Source organism: Protopterus annectens, chromosome 1.part0, assembly GCF_019279795.1.
Source record: "Protopterus annectens isolate FY-2018-M chromosome 1.part0, PAN1.0, whole genome shotgun sequence".
NCBI classification, from domain to species: domain Eukaryota; kingdom Metazoa; phylum Chordata; order Ceratodontiformes; family Protopteridae; genus Protopterus; species Protopterus annectens.
This window is the reverse complement of record NC_056725.1, coordinates 1,301,018,614-1,301,042,541: the sequence shown is the minus strand read 5'-3', so window position 1 is coordinate 1,301,042,541 and position 23,928 is coordinate 1,301,018,614. Positions and strand designations below refer to the sequence as shown.

The following is a 23,928-nucleotide window of genomic DNA, read 5'->3' as shown; positions in this document are numbered from 1 at the left end:
AACCCAACATATTAGTCAAAGAAGACTCCATTGTGAGACACAGAGATGTGCCCCTCACCAGGCTGGATAAGGAGAAAATCACAGTTAGCTGTTTGTCAGGTGCTAGACTCCACCATATCACACATGCACGCAAGTGTCTCAACAACAGGTACTGTTATGACTCTGTCATAGTCCACATTGGCATGAATGACTTGAGACTTACCTCTCTGGACTATATGTAATAAAAATGATAACAAAAAAACATCACTTCTAAAAGAAAATTTTTATAGTTAGTATATTTTTTACTTGAATGAATTATTGTAGTGGTACCTTTAGATGAGTTATTTTAAACAGTATTTAAATGAATTCACTATGGGGTGCAATTAGATTCTGATGAAGTCCCCAGTTTCAGGGGATGAAAGCACTCAGTCTGGGTGCTTTTTATGTGGAAGAATAAAAACAACTTGTACTGAAGAGTTGGCTGACTGCAAATGATTCCTGCTGCTGACAGTGCATGCTTTGGATTTTTTTTTTCTTTTTTAATAAAAATGATGTATTGCAATTGCTTTCATAGCCTGTCTTCAGGTAACACAGTTAGATATAAGGTCTTCTTGCTAATTTCCACTTGCTATACTGCATATGGAGAAATATAAACATTTATGCTAACTTACCTTCATAAATATTAAACCATAAATATTTTTGTACCCTAACATCTCAGAACATTTCTCAGAATATTTCAGTTCTGATTTAAGGAATAACTTGATTAAAAGAAACTAGAAACACATTTTACTTTGTCTGCTACAGAGAGCAAGTAAGTGACCAAAATGTGTTAGCAGATGCGTGTCTGATGTAGTTGCCCCTGTGCAGTAACTGGTAGCAAGTTGCAACACAGTTGTATTCCCAGATCACAGTTATAACTCACCTTCCATTTCAATACTTGCAATTCCCTTCTCATTGTCGATATATCTAATTTTTCATTGCTAGTGGGCTTACTTCTGACACTGATTTATCCCCATAAAAGCTGCCAAGTTATTACACTCCTTAAAACTGGCACTGTTAAGTGGAAAGAAATGCTAGAAAATTAGAATACAGTTTTGTCAGTGTCAGTTCCTTGGCACATGTCCGTCTACTCATATCAGTGGATAGTGTTAAAGCTGTTTTGGAAATATTAAGGGTGGTATTCATAGTTCGGGGCTTCTCATTTCCATAGCAGTGATCCATGAAAGGCAGTGCTATGGTGTTATGCAAATGATAGACTGTCAGGATAGCTACAGAAATGCAAAGGTCTTTTTGTGAGCACACCCCTCTATCTGAAATGCATAATGTGATTAATATACAAGTGATGGGGAGAGCTAATACGACATTAAGGCAGTTTACAAGAATGCACGTGAATATGATTCATAGACATGAATCTATAATGAATTCATTTGCATACAAAGTGTGTAAATTACTTTGAAGTCATGCCAGAAAGCAGCAGGTTTCAGTCAGAATATGGAGATGTGAAGGAAGCGGAGTCGGAGTTTCTGTGTATCTGGACGTTTTTACTGGAGTAGTCATTTGATAAATGTTTCATTTTGGTGCTTGTGCATACCTGGACATTTTACTGCAGGGGTCGCTTGGGTGATGGTTTAATTTTGCTGCTTGTGCACACTGGGACATGTTACTGATGGGGTCGCTTGCATGAATGTTTTATTTTGGTGCTTGTGCATACTGGGGCATGTTACTGAGGGGGTCACTTGGGTGAATGTTTCATTTTGGTGCTTGTGCATACTGAGGCATGTTATTAAAGGGGTCACTTGGGTGAATATTTCGATTTGGTACTTGTGCATACTGCGGCATGTTTCTGAAGGGGTCACTTGGGTGAATGTTTCGATTTGGTACTTGTGCATACTGCGGCATGTTTCTGAAGGGGTCACTTGAGTGAATTTTTCATTTTAGTGCTTGTGCATACTAGGAAATGTTAATGAAGGGTTGCTGGGAGAAATAATTAATTTGTGTGTCAGGGAAGTGATTGTATATCCATGGTCAGTCTGCTGAAGTGATCATGAGGCAAAATAATTTATTGTGTCATTTTTGTGCTTATCGATACTTATGAAGGGGTTAATGGGGGAATAATCTGTGTGTTAAGGAAGTGCTTGTGCAAACTTCAGCAAACAAGTTCATAGATTGCAACACCAATATCAAAGGCAAAGCATAGCATTTTACAATGGATGTGCGTACTGCAGGGATGTCAGACTATGAACTGCAAAACAGTCTCATTTGCATACTACAATTTACAACATTTCTCATTTGCATCTCATTATTTTTCAGGCCTTGCACATTAGTGTAAATGGTCTCTATGAATCTCGCCTTTGCTACCCTCATTTGTAAGCATAAGAAATACCCCTGTCACATTGTGCAAGAAACTATTAATACCATCCTAAATCTCTGTGAAATGCAATGTAAAATATTAGGCAGTCCTTTATGCCTAGAGGAGAAAAAAACTTTGCATTGTTCTAGCTTAATTTCAACTGCGAGAAGGTGCTAAATCAAAAGACTGAGAAAGAGTTTGAAAGTACATACTCATGTAGTTGAGAGGAGTCATGGGCTTTTCTCACCCAGATCCAGATATACCTGAGAAGTGTGACTATATACCACACATAGGGTACAGCAGAGGCCAGAAAGTGAGTGAGCTGCACACAGAGTGCATAAATCCTCTCAGATGGTTACTTCAACTTGAGGACCAGTTAGTTGCACTAGTACTACTGGTTACTTCAACTTGAGGACCAGTTAGTTGCACTTGTACTACTGGTTACTTCAACTTGAGGACCATTTAGTTGCACTAGTACTACTGGTTACTTCAACTTGAGGACTAGTTAGTTGCACTTTACTACTTCAAGAAGCTGTCAGCCTTTGGAAGAAGATATAACTTAATCAATTAATGATATGTTGCTGTAATGTTGATATAATGCTACTGATGAAATATTTGGAGCTCCATCTATCAAAAGTCATTAGAATCTTAATGGATAAGTAAAGTAAAACAATTATGAGTTTTCCTAAATAATTGGGGAAGGGAACATTTGTGAAAATTGTAACAACAGTTACTGGTGAATTGCAGATGGGACTATTGTGTAGAGAGAAGCTCTCAGGTCACTTTGCCAGTGCCCAGCTGCTGTGACCTATCTTGGGAAGCCAGTCCAAACTGATGTTTTCCTGATGTCAGTATACTGATATTTGTGTCTCGTGGGTTATACAGTAATATTTTAGTCTATAATTTACTGACTAGAGAGGGAAAGTTCACATTGTAAATAATTATAAAAGCGAATAAGGAGAGGAGATGAGGAATTTTGTTTTCATGAGAGTTTTTCAGTGCTGCTCTTATCTGAATAATAAGCTGATGAAGCAAAACATTTGACATATGATTGTTTGCAGAATTGCTATATTTTGTTGAGTTAGAGTTATTAAAGGGAGACAATACTCTGTTCCAGGGATTAGAGCATTGTTCTGAAGTCATCTATAAGGTGATTTGACATTGCAAAGTATTCTTCTAGCTGTTTATTTGCTTTATCACTAATTAATTCTGTGTAAGGTGAAAATGCTAAGGACTGATCTAGATAAAGTCCTAAATATTGGTAGGTTTGTAGCTGGGTAATTTTGTTTTGTATACAACTGTTACATCAGGCTGCTATTCATGACCTTTTGGAATCATCAGAGAGTGCAGTGGCTGTTCTGGTTGTATGCACATTTAACATTTTTCAGTAAAGGATTTACAGAGTTCATAAAAATCACTTTATTTTTCAACTTTCAGCTGTTTTTTATGAATTCCTGATCAGTGTCAAATGATTTAATCCATATAAAGGATAACTGCATTAAGAGTTATGGTAGTGGTCATACTATTTATGGATGGACATAGATGGACACCTAGAACACCCAGCACAGCTCCTTGTCTCATATCTGCAGTGAAGGGTTACTTAGTTGAGTGATGGTTTCCAATTCTGTATACTAATGGATCTGTTTTGAAAGTGATTTTCTATCCACCTTCGTAATTCGTTGTTAAATCCCAATTTCTATAGTATCTGAATTAATAGATCAGGGTGAACTCCCTCCTCCTGTGAGGCATCCACATTTCACATTGGAGTATACTTTACTTTTAACTGTCAGCGTATTATGGTATGCACGTTTATTTATGTATTTCATTATTTGTGTATTCATTATTTCAAATGTTTTAGCCAGTAGGCATAATATTGAAATGGGCCAATAATCCTTGGATCTTGATGGAGAAGGAGTTTTAGGAATGGGTACCACAAGAGCATATTTAACTTGTGGTTACAGATATGTTCAAATATGAATGAGGGATATACTATCAACCAGCAGAGAAACAAAGAAAGGTGGAGTGCATTTATTATAGGCTACTTAGGTTGCTTTTCTAGTTTGTAATTCTCTGCTTTGCTAGAGTTGTTTGGGAATAAATGGAGGGACATAATCAGATTGGGTAGTTCTTAGAGAACTGGTATGTACGGGTAGTTTTATGTGAGCTGGTAGGTAAAATAAATCCTTTGAATTTCTTTAGTAGCATAAGAACTATTACCTGCTTTATTTTGTTCTGCCTGGAATCATATATGTTATAACTTTCAAGAAGCAGTTGGGTTTTGAGGACATCGTTGTCTGTTTATTCCTGAGAGAGGTGGAGTTTGCTTTATTAAACTTTAGTTTACATTTTTTATTCTAAGGTAAGGGCATTTTGGTAGTATGTGTGAAGGCCTGAAATGTTCCATTTTTAGATATTTTTTCCTCTTTTTATCTGAACAATTGCATAATATTTAGAAAAACCTAAATGATAATTAGTTTTTGCATATGCTGGTGAGCAGAGCACATGATCTGTCATAAATTTTGGAGGTTCCTAAAGTCTCAGTGCACTTTACAGACATGGTACCTACAGAGGGTAGTAAAAAAATAAATTAAGAAAATGAAAAATATTATTTCTTTATTTGAAGCTTAAAGTCGTCCTTTGGAATAATCTTGCTGTGTACTGAGTCAGAAACATTTACATTTCTGAATGGATGAGGCCACCAGTCAAAAACTAGCATTTACGTGCATCATGTTTTTACATCATATAAATAAAACCGACAGTGTAGGCAGCAAGCAGATTAATCATTACAAGAATCAAAGTTGCTCTCTAACAGAAACAGGTTAAACAATTTATGAACTCAATAAGCATTTATTTCAAACACCTAGAAAGTTTATGTTCAAAATTCCAATAATGTAATAGATTTGAACCCTTAACAGCAAGCTTTTTACAGCACACCTGTCAAAAAACTAGTACTTAGTTTGATTTCAAAATCTTATTTAAATGCATCACTATTATCATCAGCACGATGCAGTATATAAGTATAAGGTCATGAATGTCATTCAAGGTTATACACTTATACACATTTTCAATGATAAGACTCATTTTAATAGCACGACAGTCTACATAAATTGGGCTAAAATGAGATGCATTTTGCCATATCCAAATGTGCTTTAGTGAATGCATGCAAACACAAGTGCAGTACAGGAAGAGCAACAGATACCAGGATTAAGTTGCAGAAAGATAAATAATTATGATGTATTACTAACAGGCACACAAAATAATAAAATTAAGCTCACATCCCCCAAAAAAGCAAACTACTTATTTTTTCCCAAAAAACCCTCTGTCATAAAAAATAGCATTTATAGTCTTCTCTCTTAATAATGCAAACATTGAAGTCACTTCTCATAACAAATTATTGCAGATTATTGTTGATGACAATCTTAAATCCAACCTGCATATGCAAAATTGCATAAAAAACTAGCTAAAAACTAGGGATGCTTTACAGAGCCAAAAGTTTTCAAACCACAGCAACTAAAGCTACACTTGCCACTACTTATCTCCTACCCTCACTACTTTAGGGTGCTGCCATCCTTATAGACCTCCAGGCATCACAAAAATCAAAACTTGAACAATGTTATAATAAAGTGGCAAAATATGCAGCAAATACTTCCTTCAGACCCCAGCACTGTATACAGCTAAAAAGTCTAAATTTGTTAGAACTACTACATCAACTAACATAGACTCATCCTCTTACAACCTATGAAATTATCCAGCATCCATCTGCTTGTCTCACACTAAATACCATTCTACACAACTATATTTGCAATTTCTCATTATGATTCAATGACCAAAATCTCCTCTCTGTAAATATGCTGGACTTGGTGTGTACTCGTACAAGGTTGCCAGGACCTGGAACTGCTTACCTGAATCCATGTCTTCCCAGGCAAAATGTGGTTCAGTTCTTGCTCAAACTTAGGATAAACTATATCTCTAAATATTAACAAGTACCTATCCATACATTAAACTGCCTTACTTTCCTTTCTTTATCTACATCCTTACTTCAATCCATTTCTGTTGTCTAACTCTCTTTCTAAATATGTTGTTTTTTTCCTCTCACTTCATATTGCAGTTCCTGTTTGTATTATACTACCTTACCTTTAATTTCTCTATAAAGTGGCTAAAATTGCTCTAAATATTAAATCATTGTCATATAAGTTTAATCTATTCTTAACCACTGTTTTCACATTATGTCTAATTTTGGCATAATAAAATGTTCAGAATAAATACATTATGACTTATTATAGTCAAATTATTTACACATAGAAGCAGAAATAAAAATTAACAAGAATAGTGAGAAGTCTGCTTAAGGTCATTCACTATAGTTAGACTTTTGATTAAATATATTTACTGCATGGGTTTCCAAATATAAATAAACTGGATCTGTTTATATAGTGCAGAAAAAAATAGTTGATATGATAATACTTACACAGACCTTTTGGCATACAATGTTTGCAGTAGATGATATTCATGGGCTAACTGCAACATTAAACTTTGTTTTTACTTTGCTATTATGCCAAAAGTGAAGCAGCATACCCCGAAACATAGTTAGCATAATAACACTAAAGGTGGAGGCATGTCCATATTCACTAAGGATATCCACACCTCCAGGCTAGTTGCTCAGCATAATGCATCTGAGATTATCCAAGTGCAACTAACTCTGGGCAAGACCGCAATCCAAATTGTAGCTTGCTACAGATCCCCCACCATGCCCCAGGATTCCCACTCCTCATTTCTTAATACACTGGAAAATATTAGGGTACAACTTAACACCCTAATAATGGGCGATTTCACCTACCCTACCATTAACTGGGAAAACTACTCATGTACCAACTCTTGTGCTCAACGTTTTCTGGAATTCATAAATTCCAATGCCATGGATCAACTTATCCACACCCCCACCAGGGGCAGCAATATCCTAGACCTGGTTATTACCAACATGGGCAACCGGTGCTCCACACCAGAGGTCAATTCCTCGTTGGTCAGATCCGACCATAAGCTAATCACCCTAGACATCCACATTCCCCCCCCCCCATTAGGGAAACCACAGTAAAAAATTTCTCCAAAGCCAACTTCATGCTTCTTAAGACAGAAGTGGCAAACTTCACGACACCCATGCTGACGGACAATAGAGGTATGACTGCTGAATCCTACACAAATGCACTTTATAAGCACTTACATGAGTGCATGGATAGTGCAATCCCTAACAGAACCAAGATGCTATCCTCCAAAAAAAGGAAGCCAATCTGGTGATCCCCTGCCATAAACAAACTCTACAACAGAAGAAAGAAACTGTTGCAAAAAAGAGTAAAATCCCATGATTGGAGGAACTCCCTGGTCAGCTTCAGTAAGAAGCTGAGATCCCTCATAAAATCCTCCAAAGCTAGTTATGAAAACAAAATCGCCATTGACTCTAAAGACAACCACAAAGCATTCTATAGCTATGTCAAGAATCTCAATGGCAACACTCAGATCTGCTCTGAGTTACAGCACAATGGCACTAAATATAGAGAACCAACGGATATTGCCAACATCCTGGCAGATAGGTTCAGTGCTAACTTTACCCCTCTGTCATCCCCTAAAGGGCCCATCTCTATACCAGAAGAATGTAAAGTTCCTGTAATCACGGCTGCACAGGTAAAAAACACACTATCCAAAGCCAAGAACACAGCATCCATGGGACCTGACGACATCCCAGGCTGTGTTCTACATGAACTACAGAACAAACTGGCACCCCACCTAAGTACCATGTTCAATCATAGCCTCACCTCAGGCTGTGTGCCCACTGAATGGCGCACAGCGACAGTTATCCCACTCCACAAAGGGGGAGCCACCACAGACCCTGGAAACTACCACCCCATTAGCCTAACAAGCCTGGTCTGCAAGGCTATGGAGCGTGTCATCATGGAACTTATAAACAATGACATTAGTAATCTCCAAACTCAGGACCCCACCCAGTTCGGGTATGTAAAAGGCAGATCATGTCTCCTAAACCTGATTGACTTCTTTGAAGCAGTCACCAAAGCCGTAGATGAGGGTAAGGTGGTTCACACAGCCTATCTAGATCTCGCCGAGGCTTTTGACACCATCCCCCACTCTGGAATTATAGATAAACTCACTAAACTAGGCATAAATCCCTATGTCACAAGATGGGTTGCCAACTGGCTCACTGACAGAACCCACACTGTGAAAGTAGCAGACTCCAAATCCAGCTTCAGACCAGTGACAAGTGGAGTACCACAGGGTTCAGTCCTGGGTCCTCTCCTGTTTGGTATCTACTTCTCTGAAGTACAGGCCAACACAGAAGGTCTTTGGCTAATGAAGTTCGCAGATGACTGCAAACTAGGAGCCATACTCAAAACTCCAAAAGATGTGGACATCCTACAAAAGGGCCTTGCTGAGACAGATGCCTGGTGTCAAAGCCATGGCCTCAAGCTCAATGCCAAACAGTGCATTGTCATTCCTTTTAGTAAAAACTCAGTACCCATGAACTACCACATAGGTGGTAGTCTACATAACACCGAAAGTGTGATAAGAGACCTTGGGACACAGGTGGGCAGTAGTCTTTCCTTTGATAATCACATCGCCACAGTAGTCAGGAAATCCTTCTATGTGGCACACCTCATCACAAAAGGTTTCTCATCCAGGAAAAAAAGAGGTCATTGTTCCCCTCTACTCATCACTCATTAGACCCATTATAGAGTACAATGCCCCTTTTGGTATGTACCTCACAAGACATCTACAACAACTGGAAAGGCCACAGAAATACCTCAGAAAAAGGATTACCAGCCTCAAAGAGATGCCCTATGCAGTCCGTCTCAAAAAACTGCAGCTTTACTCCATTGCATATCACCTACTCAGAGGCGATCTCTACCTAACACACAGAGCTTTTAGACATGCTCCACTTAAAGAAATCCCAATCCCTACGAGCTACATGCTCTAGGGACCTAAACCTCATCACCACAATAAACAGAACATGCTGGAGGGATAGATTCCTGTCCCAGAGACTTCCCATACTCTGGAACAAACTACCTATCTATATCAAACAAAGCTCCTCATTAGCACTGTTCAAGAAAAATCTTGATGACTGGATGGGAAATAGGAAATTCACCCCGGGGATCACTTCTCTGGCTCTGCTTGACAGTGGCACAGGAAAATATTTTTCTTGGGTGGTGAAAGCCAGGGTACCTTTGGCTAGGCTTATATAGGCCCTAGGGCCAATAGCCTAGTACCTACCTATGAACCTATAACTAATAAGAAAAGCCATTGGAATACAGTTGTATCTGATTAGAGAACCATTAGAAAGGACAATAAAGGAAAAACTGGAACTGCATATATATGGTATGGGATAATATGCTGCAATACTCAGCAGACAGTGGAATGTGATGAAGAAGAAGAGGAAGAAGAAGAGCATGACACAGTTAAGGGAGAGGTGAGGAAGAGAGGACTAGTGAGTACTTAATACATGCAGAATCCTAACTAAATTCAAGCAACTATGATGGAACAATTAAAAATGGAAGCAGAGGAAAGTGTGGTTATAACTGGATATTTTAATCTGCCTAAAATGGGCTAGACCATCACTTTATCAAGGATCTAGATAGAAAATGACATTTAAGAAAACATTCAGCCTCAGATGCATTAAGAATGAGAAAAAAAACAAAAAGACAGAGAAAAGAAGATACGCTAGACAATGAGCAATACATATCACAGAATATAGGAAAAGTACATATGAAATATAGTTATAAGTTTACAGACATAAGCTACTACAGGCCCACTGAATGGTTAGCAAGAGAAACAGGTTGATGACTAGTGCTGTAGGTTTCAGTGCCCCGTTAAAATTACTTCAGTCATTAGCTACTTGGCTGCACTTCATAATCAATTGGAAAAAGTATGCAGAACCACAAAGCCATAGGTAGGTTTAAAGACAAGGCAAACTGCTCAATGTAATCTAAATTTGTGTCTGTCATGTCCTAGTTATACATGTTTGAGAACAAAGGTACATTGTGAGATATGACTGGCTTTTACCATGTGTATGCTTTGTCCAGAATATTGATCTGTCACTGGACTTCACCAAGTTAGTTTTTGATATACCCAGTAGGCATCAGTCTGAATTTTAGTCCATGAAATGTTTGTATTACTTTGGCCTCAACAGGTAAATTACTTAGGATGGAATGGCTTTCTTTGCCTGATATGGGTTCAGTATCATCACATTCAAGCAACTTTTAATGAGGAGAAGCACTTCAAGGTACTTAATGACCTTGAGGTCACCTTTTTTGCAGGAGGACAGATAGATGTGCAAGAAGTACATTATTTTCTTGCATAGTGTATGCCCCTGTAGATGCCGACAGTGCCATTCTACAACCACATACTACACTGTTCAGGGAGAGGGCATTATCCAGGCAGCCATGAAGGTGCCATCCTACAGCCACATACTACACTGTTCAGGGAGAGGCCATTACCAGGCAGCCATGAAGGTGCCATCCTACAGCCACATACTACACTGTTCAGGGAGAGGGCATTATCCAGGCAGCCATGAAGGTGCCATCCTACAGCCACATACTACACTGTTCAGGGAGAGGCCATTACCAGGCAGCCATGAAGGTGCCATCCTACAGCCACATACTACACTGTTCAGGGAGAGGGCATTATCCAGGCAGCCATGAAGGTGCCATCCTACAGCCACATACTACACTGTTCAGGGAGAGGGCATTATCCAGGCAGCCATGAAGGTGCCATCCTACAGCCACATACTACACTGTTCAGGGAGAGACCATTACCAGGCAGCCATGAAGGTGCCATCCTACAGCCACATACTACACTGTTCAGGGAGAGGGCATTATCCAGGCAGCCATGAAGGTGCCATCCTACAGCCACATACTACACTGTTCAGGGAGAGGCCATTATCCAGGCAGCCATGAAGGTGCCATCCTACAGCCACATACTACACTGTTCAGGGAGAGGCCATTATCCAGGCAGCCATGAAGGTGCCATCCTACAGCCACATACTACACTGTTCAGGGAGAGGGCATTATCCAGGCAGCCATGAAGGTGCTCTCACTGGCATCTCAACAATGAGATAATTTTATTTTGGCCTAACACCCACCACTGGTGGTGCTGAGTACTTCTGTCACTGCAAAGGCTGCCTTTGCCCTTCTGTCTACGCATGTGTCCTCCTCTGCTCCCCCACAAATGGCAACAGGGTCTATCATCATTGAGTTTAGTGGCCATACTTATGTCTTTACAGCAATGGCTCCCTACATGAAGATGGATTTTCACACTTTACCTAATGTCTGTTATTAGATCAGTGGCATGAGCCAGGTCAGAACCACCATCCCTTCTTCTAGGATGGGCATGAAAGTCCCCCTTGTCTGTGCCAGTAATTGCCTGAACCATTTGCTGAGCTCAGGTTTGCTGATATTAGTCAGGGCTTTATCCCTATTATAGGTTCAAAGGTTCAAAGGTGGTCACTAGGCTAATGGCCCTAGAACCTTTGCAAGCCTAGCCATGTTATACCCATGTTCCCTAATTGACCTTAGTTAGATGGTCATTATTCACAGAGTGAGTCTATGATCAGCACCAGATGCCCCTGCCCATGAAGGGCATAGGTGCCACCCCCTGGAGTGAATTTACGGTCTCCCATCCAATTGTCTAGGTTGCACTTGAATAGGGTCATTGACGAGCTCTGCTTCACATGAATTGGCAGTTTATTCAAGAGGAGGGGCAATCTCTGGGAGATATATCTGTCTCTCTGGCATGTTCTGTTAATGTCACAGGCTAGGGTGAGATCCCTGGAGTGAGTGACTTTTGCTCCCTTTGATTTGTGGATGTACAGCATTTCCATTAGAGCTCTCTAGGTCAGGCACAAGTTGCCTCTCAGCAGCCTGTAAGATACAGAGTACAGTGACAGGGCTTTCAGTCATTTCACATACGTCATGTTTTGTAGGCCCCCCTGAATTTTCTTGGTGAGAAACCTTTGTGGTCTCTCCTGCTGCTGCAGGTTTCTGTGAGGTACATGCAAAAAGAAGTATTGTAATCTATTAGTCTTCTGATGAGGGATAAGTACAGAGGCGTTATAACATTATGAGATGCTCAACATAGAAAGCTTTCCTTACCACCGTGAACATATGGTAATTGAAGTATAGATTGCTATCAACCTATATTCCCAAATCTTGCACCACTGGGTTTGAGTTTAAGGGGGTGCTGTCAGTACTGTAATTTGCAGGGACTTCCTCTTTGCCAAAGGGGATAATAATGCACTTTTTTTGTTTAATTTTAGTCTGTGACTTTGGCACCAGTCATTTGTCCATGTTAACCTCTTTTGTAATATGTTAACATTAAAACGACACAACCAACTGGTACTCCTAAACACAAAAAGACAGCAAAACTTGCATATATTCTCCTTTTCCAAAACTTTATTCCGTAAGTGCTTTCATTAGGACTAGTATCCAAACTTCCTCAGACAAAGTTACACAAGCAATCAATAGCTTATATACTTATGCAATTGATAAATAAAACAATAAAACAATTATATAAGAAGACCAATTAAATAATTAGATACACAACTCAATTCCTTTCTTCATATGGAAAACTATTTACTTAAAATTTCCATATAATTCATGATTCTATTACTAAATGCCTAAATGCTAGATTAGTGACTTGATGAAATATAAAATACAAATGTATTAAATAAAAATGTGTGCAAAAATATCTATGTTATATAATTGAGTGAATAAAATACAATACATGGGACAATATTTTGTATTAACCCCCCATATGCTACCAATCTAACTGTTTAAGTTTCAAAATACATTTTATGGAAGTATATTCATTGAGGCCAGGGTATGTGTGTGCAAAAGTTCTAATTTGTCACAACAATTCATTTTCTTCTAACCTTAATGCCCATGGCCCTCCTCTTTTATTGTGTAATTCCTGGTGCACAATGGCAAACAAAAATTTGTGAGTGGGGTATTGCAAGGTGTGCCTAGCCAAAGCGTTTCTGGTGGTACCTTTACTTATATATTATGTATGTTCATATATGTATTGGCACACTGTCCTTTCTGTCTTTCCTATATAAAAGGATTGGCATTGTTGGCATATGGCAGTATAAACAATGCCCTTAGACTCACAATTGAATTTACCTGATATGTTGTATTCAACATCTCTGATGGTTATTTTTGTGCCCACATGAATATGCTGACACTGATGGCAGTGACCACATTTATACATGCCCATATTCTTTTTTGTAATTCTACTTGGGAGTTCTAGAATGTCCTTTAAATTTTGGCCATGCCGAAAAATAATGTGTGGCAATTTTTCAAACTTTTTGTTAATGTGTGTGTCTTCTGCCAACAGTGCTCAATTCTTGTAAATAATATTTGAAACAATTTTTGCATCCTTTGAAAACATTGTAATAAATGTAGGGCCACCCATGTCTAATATGCCTTTAGTATGGAAATTAGTTTGTACATGATTATTTCTATCTCCGTCTGACTCATGAGTAAATTCATGGTATCCATTAAACAGGATAGGTCTAAAATGTCCCATGTTTCTCTTGTTGACCACTTCTTGCCTTATTTTGTCAAATAATCTGGGTGGATAACCTCTACTGCTGAACATAGATCTAAGTAAACTACATTCTATTTGGAAATTATCTTTGAAAGGAATCATCCTTGATGCCCTGACCAACTGGCCTTTCATAACTGCCTTCTTTTGATGGAAGGGATTGCTACTAGAAAAATGCAAAAAAGTATTGGAATATGTGGGTTTCCTATATATAGTTGTTCTAAATCTGTTATGGGCTCTATCTTTTGATATAAACACATCCAAATAGTTGATAGCTTCTGTTTCAAATTGAAAGGTAAAATCCAGTAAAGCATTTAATCTATTCTATGAAAATTGGATCTGTGGTTTCATCGCCTTTCCAAATGAAAAACATGTTGTCCTGGTATCTAGTATACCAGGCAGCATGTTGTTGGAACAAGTCGTTTTTAAATAAAAATTCATGTTCCCAATGTGTTAGAACACAATTAGCAAAGCTACCACCACAGGGTGCAGCCATGGCAACACCTGTAGTTTGCTTGTATGCTTGACCATCAAATAACATGAATTTGTTGTGGAGAACTAGCTGTAAAAGTGTTTCCAAGACATGTATTTCATAATTATCCATGCCTTTGGCATACAATAGATGCCTAACCCAATCTATACCTTGATCTTGTGGGATAGCAGTGTATAAAACTTTTATATCAACTGTTAAAAAATTTAAATTGGCATTAAATTCTAATTTATTTATGCCTTCTAAGAATCACCATAAATCTGGGCAAATATGTTCTTCCCCTTTTATGAATGGTTTTAGTTTTCCATCAACATATTTGGCACAAGCATATACAATAGAGCCTCATCCGTCAACTATAGGTCTAGAAGGCGGATCAGAGACTTTCTTGTGTATTTTAGGACACCCAAAGATAACTGGTGTCTTTGGTGCTGCCATGGTTAAATAGTGAAGTGTATCCAAATTGATACTGCCTTCCAAGGACAAATCATTAATATGGTTGTAAATTTACTTGTATGCAATGTTGATTTCATTGGTACTAATCAACCCATAACAGTCATCTTCCAAAACATCATGCATCTTTTTTATATAATTATGCTCGTGCATAAATATAAGCCCCCCTCCCTTATCGGGTTTCATTACCCGAATTCTATGTAGCTTCAGGGACACCAAAAAGTCCAGCTCATCTGGAGTTATATTACTAGTAGTTTTTTTTAGAAATGTTACTGCGTATACCATCTTTTAAATCCATTTTGCAAATGCGTTCGAATAGTGCTATAGTAGAGTGTAGGGGTGGATTGAACAAACTCGAAACTTTCAAATCTTGTGTTAAGCAAGGTGTATAATTTTCAAATCCAAAATAGCTTTTGCTAAATCTGCCCTTTTATTAGGCACAAAAGAAAGACCTCTAGATAAAAAATCAACAAAACACATATCCAACTGGAAATTGGTATAGTTAAACACTTTAAAGTCACCTTGGGAGCTCAATGTAATCAAATGAGCAGCGAGCGAGCCATGGGCTGCCTCCTCCGGCGATTCTGCTTCTTCCGTTGCTACCCCTGATGGCTGGAATTCTGTTGTGCCAGGGTAGCTTTTTGGCGAGCACCCTGAAAACCCTGTCCATTCATATTGTTTGATGTAAACCCTGTTGCTTGTCTTGGGCCATTGCCATTTTTAATTCTCTCACTCCGCCTGACCTGTGGAGGTTGGATGTTGTTGTCAGAGCCTTCGTCATCACAGACATTGTTGAAGGGGTGTGAATCATGGTTAACCTCATCACTGCCAATGAAATTAGATACTTGTGGAGATGAAGGATAAGCATTGCCTTGTTCATAGGCGTAAACATCCCTATTCAATTTTTTATTTTTCACCTCAATGCTTCTCTTGATAACTGCATCAATAGATGAAAAAATTCAACCGTAGTCGAATTTATACCTGGGGAATTCTGTATCTGATGTAATGTTTTTTCTCCAGGATTTCTAGCTCACCTTTAAGATTGGCAACTTGTGTGTCATAATGTTTTATGAGGACACCTAAGAATTCCATGCCTTGTCTGTCAAATAAGCTAATAAGCTCCAGATGGAAACTAGATTTTGGAATAAGTCCAACAGGGTACCTCCACTGACGGAGACCCTTACGTACGACCCTTTTATTAATACATTGCTGCAGATAACTAATTTCCAACTGTAATTTACAGTATTTTAATATCTTCTTGTCAAATTCGTTCAAGTTAGCTATTATATTAGAGTTATTGTTAACCGGAGAGCTTGAAGAATGACATTTGTTGTCTTGGTCACCACCAAAAAAGGTAGGGGTTTTTAAATATTTGCCAAAGACAGGTAACATATTTAATGTATTTTGTAATTGTCCTTAGCTGTCATTTTGATTCGAGTCGTGATCAGGTGTTGTAATAGCACCTCTGGTTGCATTGTTCATATGTTCACGGCTATTTAGTACTTGCAAATGGGACAAACCTTGTCCATTGGGAATCGAGCTGTTTAACTAATTAGTAGGCAGGCAGGACCCACTATTTTTCTCATTGTCGAGTTTTTTGGACAGAGTATCCACTCTGCCTAGCAGTTGTTGCACCAAAAGGGTCAAATTACCCACATCATTCACTTCATTGTTGGTGCTCACAGATGGATTGAGTTCATCTTGTGAAAATAAGGATTGTGAGGAGGTACCTGCGCCGTTCGCCATGTAACTTCAAAAACACAAAAACAACACAACCAACTGGTGCTCATAAACACATAAAGACAGCAAAACTTGCAGATATTCTCCTTTTCCAAAACTTTATTCCGTAAGTGCTTTCGTTAGGACTAGTATCCAAACTTCCTCAGACAAAGTTACACAAGCAATCAATAGTTTATATCTCTGTTCATCAGTGGCAGTGACTAACATTGAGCAGCTTCCCTGCCCCCCGTAGAGGTGGTTACTGACTTGAAACTGTAGTTTTATTTTCCCTTTTGGGTCTATTCCTGCTTCTTTCCAGCCCCTGCTATCAAGCACGCTTTAACGTGCTTTAGCGCGGAGTTGCCACTAGAGCAGCATCGGGCAGCGCCGGTTAAACAAGGTTAAACTCTTTCTGGCTCCAGAAAGTCTGTTCTTCAATTTTTCCCTTAGAACTGCTCTGTTAGGAACCTAAACAGTTTACACCTACACTAAAAAGTGCAGCACTTGTTCCAAATAGCTTTTTCTTCTCAAAAAGCTCAGCACTTGTCTTATAAGCATATCCCTTGTCTTATAAGCATTCTCTTTGCAGGTCAAGCACTCCTATATTATACAAATCTCTCACTAGCAAAACCCCCCAGGAGTGCCCACTTCCCTGCTAAGCCCACTACTTTTCTGTCTCATACCAACTCATAATTCTTTCTAGCATGTCGAAGGGTCAGATGCTGGCGTCCTCTCCTGCCCATTTGGTGAATCTGGGAATTCTGAGACAATGTTACAATTGCCTCATGTACACGGACAACCATCTCCTCCTCCCATGTAACACTAACACTTGTGAGAGATGCAGCTATTTAGCCAGACTGGAGGCTGAGCTCTCTCAACTCAGGACTGGCAAGACCAGGCAGGAGGAGAAGGCAACTACACACACCACAATACCAGTCTCACATAACTCAACCACACCACTGAATCAAACACATAAACACACTAAGACATACTCGGAGGCTCTGAGTAAAGAGTAAAAATTTACCTAAACAGCAGAGGCCTCCAAAGCAGACACCCAAGCAACTGCAAACTCAATACACCACACAAACAACACATAAACAACAAAATCAGTGTGCAAAGCAGTCACTGCCCTTAAGGCCAAATGCAACACCAAACATACTTGTCATAGGTGACTCCATAGTCAGACACACTGACGTCCTGCTCACCAGACTGAGTAAGGAGAAGGTCACAGCAAGCTGCCTGTCGGGCGCTAGAATCCGCCACATAACACAAGCACTCAGGTCTCTCAACAGCAGGTACAAGTACGACTCAGTCATTGTCCACGCTGGTGACAACGACCTGAGACGTACCTCCTTGGACTACATGAAAAGAGACATTGAGGAGCTCTCTGATTATGTAGCCCAGGCAGGTATGACCCTGACCTTGAGCAGTATCCTACCTTCACCTAGAATGATGCCACAATACAGTGATAAGATGATCAGCTTTAATAATTGGCTTAAATTCTGGTGTCATTCAAAGGGGATCCAATGTCTGTCTGCCTGGGATGACATGCTGGACAAGCCACGCTGCTTCGCAAGGGACGGCTTGCACCTGTCACCCCTAGGCTTCCGGATATTGGCAAAGGCTCTTGCCACCCCATAGTGCCTTTTTAGGCAAGGCTCAAATTCTAAACCTACCACCCTAGAACACAAAAAAGTAAAAAAACTAAGGGTAATGCTGCTCAATGCCAGAAGTCTCAATCTCAAGATGCACGCACTCGAGGCCCTTCTCAGTATGGAAAACATCGATGTCTGTGCTGTGACAGAAACCTGGTTCAAGGCTCCTGAGAGCACCCCAGCACTAGCAGGTTTCACCTCATATCATGCGTTCCGGCCCCAAAATCCGGACAACACCAAGAAAGGAGGGTGGGTGTCCATATTCATAAAGGACACCCACACCTCAAGGTTGGTGGCAACGCACGATGCATCGGAGACCATCCAGGTGCAATTAACCATAGGCAAGACTGCTCTGCAATTTGTAGCATGTTACAGTCCACCCTCTCAAACTCAGGAACCTCACATGGCCTTCCTGAAAACAATGGAGGGGTTAAATGTATCTCCAAACACCATCATACTAGGTGACTTCAACTACCCTAATATAGACTGGGAACACTACTCAAGCCCAAACACTCTAGCCCAAAGGTTCCTGGAGTTCATAAACTCAAATGCCATGGAACAACTAGTCACCATCCCCACAAGAGGAGAAAACATACTTGATCTCATCATCACGAACATGGGATCACAATGTTCAACACCGGAAGTATACCCCTCACTGGTGAGATCAGATCATAAACTAATCTCGCTGGGGGTCCTCATCCCGCCCCCACCTGAAACAAAAAAGACCACAGTGAAAAACTTCTCAAAAGCTGACTTCACACTTCTAAAACTAGTGTGGTCTCCTTTAAGGCCCCTGAGCCAGTGGTAAACATTACTCAAACCGCTGAATCACTTACAAATGCCTTCTACCAGCACCTACAGGACTGCATGGATCAGGCAATCCCAAACAAAACTAAGACTATTTGTACCAAAGGCAAGCGTCCAGTCTGGTGGACCCCAGCCATAAACAAGCTCTACAACAAAAGGAGGAAGCTACTACAAGATAGAGCAAAATCCTTGAAAGGTAAGACACCTTTGATCATTATAAGTAAAAACTAAGAGCTCTCATAAAATCATCCAAGGCAAATTTTGAGAGAAAAATCGCCAAGGATTCAAAAGACAATCATAAGGCCTTCTTTAGCTATGTTAGAAACCTAGGAGGAAACTCCCAGATATGCTCAGAATTAGTTCAAAATGATGTGAAGATTACTGAACCTACACACATTGCCAACATACTGGCTGACAGGTTCAGTGCAAACTTCTCCCCCCCCAAAAGGAGAGATATCTATACCAGAGGATTGTAGCCCCCACAAACATCTCCATCGCCCAGGGGAGCACTGCTCTCCAAAGCAAAAACACAGCATCCATGGGACCGGATGGTGTCCCCGGCTGTGTGCTCCATGAACTCAATGAGGAATTAAACCCGCAGTTAGGACAGCTGTTTAATCTTAGCCTCACCTCAGGATACGTGCCAAGGAGTGGCGCACGGCGACTGTGGTCCCACTTCACAAGGGCGGTGCCTCCACCGACCCTGGAAATTACCGTCCCATTAGCTTGACAAGCCTTATCTGCAAAGTCATGGAGAGGATCATAATGGAACTCATAAATAAAGACATAGGGAACTTGCAGACTTTGGATCCAACCCAGTTTGGCTTTGTCAAAGGCAGATCATGCCTTTTAAACTTGGTTGACTTTTTCGAGACAGTCACCAAGGCCATTGATGAGGGAAAGGCAGTCCATACAGCCTACCTTGACCTGGCAAAGGCCTTTGACACAATACCCCACTCAGGTATCATCAAAAAACTCATCAGCTTGAATGTAAACCCATACATCACAAGATGGGTTGCAAACTGGCTAAGTGACAGAACCCACAGGGTCAGAGTTGCTGGAGCCATGTCAGACTCAAAGCCTGTCACAAGTGGTGTCCCACAGGGCTCAGTCCTGGGTCCACTCTTGTTCGGCATCTACTTTTCTGAAGTACAAGCAAACACAGGAGGGTTATGGCTGACAAAGTTTGCAGATGACTGCAAACTGGGCGCCATAGTCGAAAACACATCTGACACAGATATCCTTCAGAAGGGCCTCACAGAAATGGAAAACTGGTGCCAGAGCCATGGCCTAAAGTTAAATGCCAAGAAATGCATAGTCATACCCTTCGGGAAAAACAAGGTTACCCCTAACTACCATATAGGTGGCAATCCACTGAGCACAGAAGAAGTCATCAGGGATCTGGGGACCCAAGTTGACAGTAGCCTTTCGTTTGACACTCATGTTGCTAAAGTAGTTAGGAAAACCTTCTACATTGCCCACCTGATCATGAAGGGATTCACATCTAGATCAAGGGAGGTCATCGCCCCCCTGTACTCATCACTCATTAGACCTATGATTGAGTACAATGCCCCATTCGGAATGTATCTGACCAGACACCTGCAGCAGCTGGAAAGGCCCCAAAAGTTCCTCACCAAAAGGATAAAGGGTCTCAAAAATATGTCTTATGCTGCCCGACTGAAAGAACTCCAGCTCTATTCAGTCTCATACCGCTTGCTCAGAGGTGACCTGTGCCTGACATATAAGGCCATGTCAAACCCTGATTTGATGAATATGCTTCACCTCAAAAATCTAGATCCCTCAGAACCACAAGGGCGGGAGACTTAAACCTTGACACGGTTATTAATAGAACATGCTGGAGGGACAGATTCATCACCCAGAGACTCCCTATGCTGTGGAACAAAATCCCGGTACATGTGAGGCAGAGCACCTCGCTGGCCTTGTTCAAGAGGAATCTTGACCAATGGATGGGGGATCGCAGATATACCCCAGGGATTACTTCAGTGTCACTGCTTGACAGAGGCACAGCAAAATAATAGGCATAGTTTTATTCAAACTAAAGGGGTGGCGAAAGCCAAATAACTATGGGCTAGGCTTATAAATGCCCTTGGGCAGATAGCCTAGTATGAACCTATGAACCTATGAACAATAAAACAATTATATAAGAAGACCAATTAAATAATTAAAGTTTTGGAAAAGGAGAACATGTTAACATTGTTTGAGGATTCAATGATTGCACCCAGTTTGCAATCATCAGTGAACTTGGTAAGCCACAGGCCATCTACTTTCACCTGGACTTCCCATAAATAGATTCAAAACAGTGGAGGGTGCAGCACAGATCCCTGTGGTATGCCACTGGTAACTGGCCTACTGGTAGAGGGGGTGCTCCCCAACTTTAACAGTATGCATTCTGTCAGTGATCCAGTTGGCTAGTAATGTATGGGTTAATCCCCAGCTGGGAGGGTTTCCTCAATGATATCTGAGAGGAAAATTGTGTCAAAAGCCTTGGCTAAGTCAAGATAGGCAGTATGTTCTGTTTTGCCTTCATCCAGGGTTTTGGTGACATTCTCAAAAGAAGTCCACCAGTTTAATAAGCATGATCTACCCTTAACTAAGCCAAACTGGTTTGGCATTAATTTTTGCACTTTAAAAGTAAATGCATTTAATATCTGGTGATGCTATGTCAGTAAAAGAGCTCTTATGACTGGTCTCTTGCAAAGGGTAGAAAGACTGCAAAAATCATTATAAAAGATAATGCTTACTATACATGAGGGATAAAAGCTATGGTTCATAAACTGGCACATAGGCGTGTTGCAATGACCCCCATACAAGAATTTATTTGTGTGAGATTTTTGAATTTTGTGTGTAAAGGGGTTTTCCTGCCTGTAATAATTAAGCTGTTTGACTATTAAGTAACTAGAATGTGCCATGATGGCATATTAGAGTTTTTACTTGGAATGCAAGGATGGCAGGTTGATGCATGATATATTAAGGTATAGTTTTAGGCAGTGAGAAAAGTAACAGGAATAGAATACTCCTGCAGTAATCCTGGGTGGTCGTAGGAAGAAAGGAAGGGAGGTTACTAAGAATTAAAATGATCAAACAGTTCAAAGTATGTAGCTGGAAGTAATCAGAGTGGTAGCCATGTTTAATGTATGATAGGTTTCACCTTCATCTGAATGGAAACAGCCAATAAGAAAACAGAAGAATAACAGCAGAATCCAGAACAGATAAGGAGAACAATATATTAAACAAGCTATGCTCATCTTTTTATAAAACAATTTGTGCTGCATAGTATTACAAATGTAAGTTTATATTTTTTACAATTACTTAATTTCATTTCTGTTAGGAAGCCATGGTGGTGCAGCGGTAGCATTGTCACCTCACAGCAAGAGGTTCTCTTGTTCGATTCTCGGCTGGAGCTCCTTCTGTGTGGAGTCTGCATGTCCTCCCCGTGGTCGAGTGGTGTTAGAAAGACATGCGTGAATGGGCATGCCTTCGTTGAAGGTTGGGCATCGAGCTGGCACCTCAGCACCGTAAAAATCTACTGCCAATCATTAGTGGACCAGAGTTCCGCTGTGGTGACCCCTAACCAGAAAAAGCTGAAAGAAGAACAGCTTCATTTCATTTCTGTTAGTGTATTTCTGCTGAATAGCTTTTTAAATTGTGTCTGAATTTTAAGATAAAAGTGATGTAATTTAGCTCATTTTGTTCAGTGTTAGAATTTAGTTATAGATATTCCCATTTTTGTTTGAGGTATAAAAATGGTCATCATTGCTGGTTTTAAGTGCCTAAATAAATATTGTGGTCCTATATTTTAGGCAGACTCAGCTGTATGATTAACAGATTTTTACTAAACTTATAAATGTCTTAGATGTAGATATCCTTTCCATCCCTCACAGACAAACTTAGAAAGAAAGCCTTGACTTAATCATCAGGGGCGCTGACATGCAGCTATTAAAACTAATGAAATTCCAATTTTGTGAAGTGATGTTCCAAGAATTATATCTAGGATTGTCAAGTTTAATTTGCAATCATTACCGTAATTGTGTTGTGATTTTGTTTTGGTGCGTCTTTGTATAACCAACCCTAAAACAGATGCTATGTAAAGAATGTTGAATAAAGGAGTTTTACCTGTATTAAAGTCAAAACCATATACGCACAAGCTGCTGAACTGGATAGAAGCAGTTGAGAAACTAAGGAGTACTACAAATCAGAATGAAATAAAGAACGCTTCTTGAAAACAAATCCATATAATTCGAGTTCCTGGCTCTATGATATAGGGGAAAAAGCTCTAACTACAAATCAGATAACCTGAGATTGGCTAGCACCTAGATGGCAGATGCTCCCAGTGAGGCTGTGGGTAGGAAAGATCACTTTTACCAGCTTGCTAACTCTTAGTGGGAAGAGTTTCTGCCTGTGATGAGGATGCATCCTCAGTCATGGGGATGTGCAATAATAATAATGGGGTAGATTGCTTTTACACTACGGCATCTGAGGGGGGAGCTAACTGATATTATATGTGGTGATACGTATGATGTCAGTAGCTCCTCCCAGTTAGGGCATGCCATTAAAATCCCATTGTGTGCAGGACCAGCTTATGTGATGCTGTTGGCTGCTCTTTCCAAATTCCCTGCCAAGCCCACCATCGGTGTGGTCTCATCACTGGGATAGTACCAGGGGTATTCAAGATAAAATAATACAGGTGCTAAGCTGGTGATCAGCTGTGGGGGGTGGGTTTGCAAACAAGGAAAAAGTATATTGTCTGAATGCAATTATTCTTTAAAAAGAGAAGCAAAATAATAATTTACATTGTCAAAGTAATTTGAAGTATACATGTCTGCTTTGTTCTCCTTGAAATCTAGTTATTTGTTTTTAAG

General features: G+C 40.0%; 1 protein-coding gene across 1 annotated transcript in view; it reads right to left on the bottom strand.

The window, feature by feature from the left end:
* The window catches only part of CACNG2 (calcium voltage-gated channel auxiliary subunit gamma 2), a 1,878,586-nt gene that overhangs the window by 1,827,046 nt on the left and 27,612 nt on the right, over positions 1 to 23,928 (bottom strand). The gene's annotated exons all lie outside the window — the stretch shown is intronic.